General features: G+C 36.5%; 1 long non-coding RNA gene across 1 annotated transcript in view; it reads left to right on the top strand.

The window, feature by feature from the left end:
• Window positions 1-5,932, top strand: part of LOC114061335 — a 19,960-nt gene extending 14,028 nt beyond the window's left edge. Inside the window, exon 3 of the long non-coding RNA XR_003572094.1 lies at window positions 5,862-5,932. This is a non-coding gene — a long non-coding RNA (uncharacterized LOC114061335). The remainder of the gene's footprint in view (window positions 1-5,861) is intronic.
• The last annotated feature ends 480 nt before the right edge of the window (window positions 5,933-6,412 follow it).

Genomic DNA, 6,412 nt, shown 5'->3' with positions numbered 1-6,412 from the left:
AAACTCAAAAGATACGTAGATGTTAAAAAAGCCTCCTGCTTGGAAGAGAAGACTTAATGTTGCTGAAGCCTGAATCTAATCTAATTTAGATTTTGTGAGTAGGACATGGAAGAAAATGGTCCTAGTAATAACTAGTTCCACCATCATGTTTTAATAAGGGAAGTGAATGTTTTTTCTCTCTGTGCTTGTAGTGGGAGAAAGCACAACAACAAAAGTATCTGTATACTTAACTACCTGTGTCCCTATCATAAGAATATTTAGTGTACCTTTCACTCTTTTGGACATATTTAACTTCAGGAATTTTCCGTTTTTAAGTTCATTATAGGAGCAACAAAATATACAAATTACACTAATATGAGAGACGCATTGCAAACTATAGCTTCCAGCCAATTTTTAGTTCAGCATCCATTTTTAGTTCAGCTCTGCCAATGCAGCAATATAAGATTTCAACAAAAGAGGATGTTTTTCCTGAGAAACAAAATTTCCTAGTGATCTGTATTAGGTATTGTTCTGAGAATGCAAAGTGTATGGTTAGACTGATAAGTCACCTCTTTGACTTATAAAAATATATTCACATGGATTGCTAAAACAGTTTTGCTTAAGGATAATGGTGTAATAGATACAAATTAATCCCATAATTCCTTAAACCTCAGTAAATATATTGCAAATGTTTAGTGTCTGTTGTGGCAACATAAAGCAGAACTCCTAATTAGTCTAAACAAAACAAATCATAGGAGAGTTTAAAAATCTGTTTCAAATTTCAGAGAAAACCCTCATAGATTTGCCTTATTATTTTTTTTTTTTCACATCTTGAATCAGATGTGAACAAATGTGTTTGTATGTGTGTGTTTTCCCCAGAGGACTGAGAAGAATGTCGTGTGAGAATTATCTTTTCCGTTCACAGTCATGCTGCTATTTGGTCACATTTCAATCCAATGAAAGAAAAAAAGAAGGTAGGGGGAATTGAAAGCACAGCACAACTGCTTAAAAAATTTCAAACTTCAATGGTGCTGCAACCCTTAACAGAAGGCAGAGCTCAGTTGTGTCTGTGGAATGGTTCCACATTTCTTAAAAAAAAAAAAAAAGCTAATAATTTTCAAAGGCTTGGACATTAACTAACACAAAAGATATATTACTTATAATTGGTTTTCTTTCTGTCTTTTTCTGGTGAACTTGTGCTTTCTCCAAGTCAGAGAGGCAAATTTCCAGCAAGTAGGCTTCCTTCCCTCCTTCCTTGCCTTCATGTTTCACTTTCCTAAATTGTACCTTAAATATTTAAATTAAGACCATCTTGCTTTTTGACTCGTTGATTGTAGTGACCTTGTTCTTTGTGTTCAGAAGGTGATAAGGAGTGGTCAGGTTTCAAGTCACATTGACTTTGTTATTTCAAGTGCTGAAGTATAGGAAAAGTCTGCTTTATTAAATCCCGAGTTATTTTTCTGTCTGAAACGACCTTGTCAGTAGTTTGTGCTTCTTGCGAAACAAAAGGCTGTATTTGGCTGCTGAAAAATCTACCAGAACAGTAAGGCACAGGAAGATGCTGATATTTTATCAACTAAGAAAGCACACAAAATACATGAAGAGGGAGGTGGAGCAGGACATTTTTAGATGTGACTTGATGAGAGTGCACTTGATCCCTCAGTCCATGTCACCAACGAAGATGTTGAATGTGCTGGTCCAATACTGACCCCTGAGAAACACCACTTTGCTCTCTATGTGGACATAGAACTTTGATTCCAACCCTTTGAGTGTAACCATCCAGCCAGTTACTTATCCAGCAAGTTGTCCATCGATCGAGTCCACGTGTCTCCAGTTTAGAGGCAAGGATGTCATGTGAGACACTGTCAAATGCTTTGCACAAATCCAGGTAGATGATGTCAGTTGCTCTTCCCTCATTTACCAACGCCATAAGCCTTCTGATTAAAGCAAATTAGGAAAAATTGCAAGTTATATGTAAAGTGGCTTGCTGTGTTAGAGCTGAATGGAATATTTTCTGTTATTTTAGACTGCTTAATGTATTTCTATCACTTAATATGTTGGCTTTATTGTATTTTTGCTTCAATTCTCTTAACGTTTGAGTTTTTACTTTGGTTTTCTATGTTTATGTTAGAAAGCAAAATTTGTCCTTTGTTCTTTTGAAGTTAAGAGCTGTGTCTAGTTTTGGCACGAGCTAGCTAGCTAAGCACTGGGAAGCAGACTTTAATCCTCTAGTCAGTGTTTTTTCAAAATGTAGCAAAAGAGATTCTTGTGTCAGGCTAACACATTTTTCCAAATGAACAATCAACTGCTATAATAATTTTTAGTCATATCCACCAAAATCATGATGAAAAATTAAATTAGCAGAGTGATGAAGTCTGTAAGGTTCAAAAATTGCTGGCATTTGGTGCCTTTTTACTGCTCTGTCTTCTGAATCTATTATGGCATCATCACTGCAGTACCAGGCAGTGGGAGAGCTCTGTGTATGCTGGAAGTCCCCTGTGTGTCAGTAATGAAGCTCCAGTTCTGAGAAACACTGGGGTCTGTCCTTATCCAGAAATACTTTTTATAGTGCCTACTGAAGGCAATGAGAAAGATGAAGCCAGAGGAGAGTTGAATGCTTCAATAAATTGTAGTTGCTCAGACTGCTCTGCAATCATTCTTATAGATGGTCCAGCAAGAAAAGTATTGGATAACTAGAATCGGATTCTCCTGTCCATTTATTGGAAACTGTGAAGTCAGCCACTGAAATGTTTTCTGGGTCATTCTGTTTTCAGTGAGTTACAGCTGCAGTCATCTTGCACTTCTAACTTGGGTACATAATATTTAAACCCTGGAAATGCAAAAGCACTTTATGCACACAGAAATCACTAAGTTCTCCACTGGAATAAAGTTGTTTCTGAGTGAAATTGGAAGCTGGTGCGTAAGGACAGTCTTTATACATCATTGGTCTGAGGAAGTAATGAACATGTCTCTGGCTGAGCCTGTAGAAAAATGTGGGTCTAGCATTTTCCTGTTTTCTGAAAGAACTCCCTTCTGTCATGAAACTGAGTATATAAATTTAGACCTGTCTGAGATGAAGTGAATCACATATAAAACTCCCTGCAATCCCTCAGGTCTTCCTTTGGAAGCTTTGTGACAGTGTTTCTTTCATGAAATAATATCACTGCGCCCCAGGAGATGGTAACAACCATGTATTACCACTTCTGGAATGATTTGGAAGGCTTTTTCCACCAAGATATCCCAAGTATGGAAAAAGTCATGCACATAGTAAACCCTCCTGTGTTTTATTGGTTAACTGTGTTATACAGGAAAGATTTCTCTCAGTGTCACACATACACCTGCACTCCCTCAAATTCCCAAACAATATGCCATCCAACAGTGTCTAAACTCCCGCTGTTCAAAGGCAGAAACAATAAATATTGATCTTGCATTATAGCATGCTGTAAGCCTTTCTCATCCTGGGATGCTCTTAAGTCTCCATCTGTACCACAGGTTGAAAATGTGTTGTGGCAAAGTTCCTGACTAAGGCTGCATTCAGAATTTTGGTAGTAAATGGTGTACAGAATCCTGAAGAAATAAAATGAAAGAAGAAAAATTAAAATTGTCCTGCAATGTGTTTAAACACAGCAGCATTTAAAGGAAGGAACGGGTCCTTTTTCCATAGAATAAAATTATGGCATAACATCCTCTCTAAAGTTAAGTCATAAGGAACTCTTTTGTGCACCTACTGGAAAGTAGTATATTTCCGTATGCTCATGAATGTGGAAAACAGGGATCTGGAAACTTTGACAATGGTAGCTGCCATCTCCATGTGTATTTTTCTGCTTTGTATGGACTTGTTCAGTGCCTACTAAGGTAAATGGAAAGACTCCTGTTGATTCCAGTGCTATTGGACTCATTCTTCTGTATATCATTCAAGGGCTTATTTCATTATCACTCTGCTTCATCACCTGATATTCTTGCTCTTTTTTGAGTGTCAGTGTTTCACTCCAACCAGTGTGATTAGGTGATTCTTGATTTTGTCTTATCACATGTACTTGGAATTGGCATCTTCAGTGCAGCAGAGAGTAAGAAAGAAAAATAAAAAAGCCATATATTTCTCTCTGTGAAAGAGGGAGATATTTTTTAAAAGTGAAGGAGAAAAGAGCTTTTGACATCCATAAGCAGTCAGCTTGATGACTGTGAGCAGGAATGATGTGAGGATTGTATTTTAAGCATCTTCCCTCTGTTTAATTTGCTGTTCTAGCCATTGTTTTCTTCATTAGCTTAGTTTCAGCTTGATAATTTGTTTTCTTTATTTTCTTTGCTATTACTTACTTGGCCATTAGAAAACCCTTTCCTTCCAAAAGTTCTTTGCCCAGATTGTTTCTCGTAACAACAACAATAATGGGGAAAAAATACTCCTTTTAATAGCAGTTCAGTTCATCCTTTGGTACTTATATGCAGTCACCCTTTCAGTGGGATTTGCACTCACATAACTGAAGCTAAAAATCTGGCCTTGTGCATCACAGCCTACTCCCATGAAACTACATGTAACTGCAACAAGGAACTGTAATAAAGCGGAGTAAGACTTCATTTATGTTTCAAAACTGAGGAAATAGTATGGTTAATCATCTCATAGTGTTTGCATACCTATCCTTCCTTCACATCCTCTTGTACTGTGGCTGACGGCTAATCTTTCATTATATCACGCTCTTGAGACTTGGTCTGGCTAATAGACTAAGTGGAAAAAACATGTCAGTTATGACTTCTTGGCCTTTCATTATATCACAGATTTTGCTGGGAAAAAAATTGTTCTAACGGTACTGTTCATTCAACCAGCTCCTGTGGGAAGGGGCTTGGTGCACTCACCCATCCCTGGTACTGGTCACCCAAGAGTTATTGCACTCAGAAGGTCAGCAGAGCATTGCTGGCTCCTGTGATGTGGTCAAAGGAGAGCTTATGTGAGTACTTGGACAGATAAGTTGTGTGGTGGGTGATCGACTATGAGAGTGCTTTTATTTAATTCCTAACCTCTTGGCCCAGGCAATATACATGCCCTAGAGTGCTGAGGGTATCTAGAGAGAAGGACGAGTCTTCACTAGTTGCCAACAACTTTATATGACATTAATGGTGAGCAAAAAGATTCAATAGTAGCTAGTGACAATGTCAGAGAAACCCTTCAGTCTGATTATGCTATCACTACCCTGATAAAAAATTTGGAAAACAATCAACAACAAACCCACATTATTAAAGGCTGGACAGATAATCTTTCAAATAAAGAGAGTCAAAACCACATATTAGGTAATATAATAATATTAATTTTTACTTTTCCAATTGTTTCATACCTATATAGTTTTTGACTATTAAGAGTGAGCCTAAATTTTCAAGGGGAAATTGTAGAAGACCTATTGTTTTTCACAGCCACTACCAACTTGAAAACCTAACAGCACATTCGTTTGTATTTCGATTTATTAGGAAGCAGGCTTAAATGAACTTGCTGGTTGGAATCTAAATAAGTCATCCTGACTTTCTGCTTTGCACCTGAAGAAGCAGCTTTAGATGGCTGCTGCCCTCTGTAGATACTGTATACTATCAGTATAACCTTCTCAAGAAAATACTAAGTAGGAAAGAGAATTGTTGATAAAGGGAGAAAATTGCAGTACTAATGTACTTTGCTGTAACCATTCCCTGCTGAAACTTGAGGCAATAGTCCCAGTGAGGCTTATGGAATAGCTCAAAAAAACCATTCCTCTATGCAATGTTTTTCTTTTTGTGCTGGGATTTTTTTCTAGAAATAATGTATAGATAAAGTGATTTGTTTGGGGTTTTTTTCTTTCAAAATATCATTAAATTTATTGCTTAGAAATTGTTATAATTTTCTATTGGTTTATTTATTACAGAAGAAAAGAGACTGAACTGAGGAAGAGTGGAAAAATAATGATAATATTTCTTTCTTGAATAAGAAAAAGGTAAGATTGAGAGGACCATAATACTGCAAGTACTTATTTATTGCATAATAATAACAATGAGGTAATTTTTTAAGATCCCACATGCTGGCAGCTTTTGATTTAAACTTATTCAGACCTTCACAGTTTTGGCTGCCTAAAATCTGATGATTTAAAATTCACGATCCTTTCCAATTAGCTGAGACAATGAGTCCACTGTTTATGCCACTGTATTAACCTGTTCTGCATTAGAGAAGAAAAGGTTACATTTCACTTTGTAGCAGCATGTTGGGGTTGTATGTATTTCAGGTTCCTTGATTTATACTATCTCCAGTTTGGGTTTTGTTGAAGGGAGGATTTTTTGTTTTGTTTTGTTTTGTTTTGGGGTTTTTTTTGTGTGTGTGTTTTTTGGTGTTTTTTGTTTGTTTGTTTGTTGGTTGGTTTTTTTGTGTTGTGGGTTTTTTTTTTTTTGTTTTTGTTTTTTTTTTTTTTTTTTTTTTTTTTTT

This window comes from Empidonax traillii, unplaced genomic scaffold, assembly GCF_003031625.1.
Source record: "Empidonax traillii isolate 1590-97213 ecotype Southwest subspecies unplaced genomic scaffold, ASM303162v1 scaffold327:size604231, whole genome shotgun sequence".
NCBI classification, from domain to species: Eukaryota; Metazoa; Chordata; class Aves; order Passeriformes; family Tyrannidae; genus Empidonax; species Empidonax traillii.
This window is presented reverse-complemented; position numbering and strand designations above follow the sequence as displayed.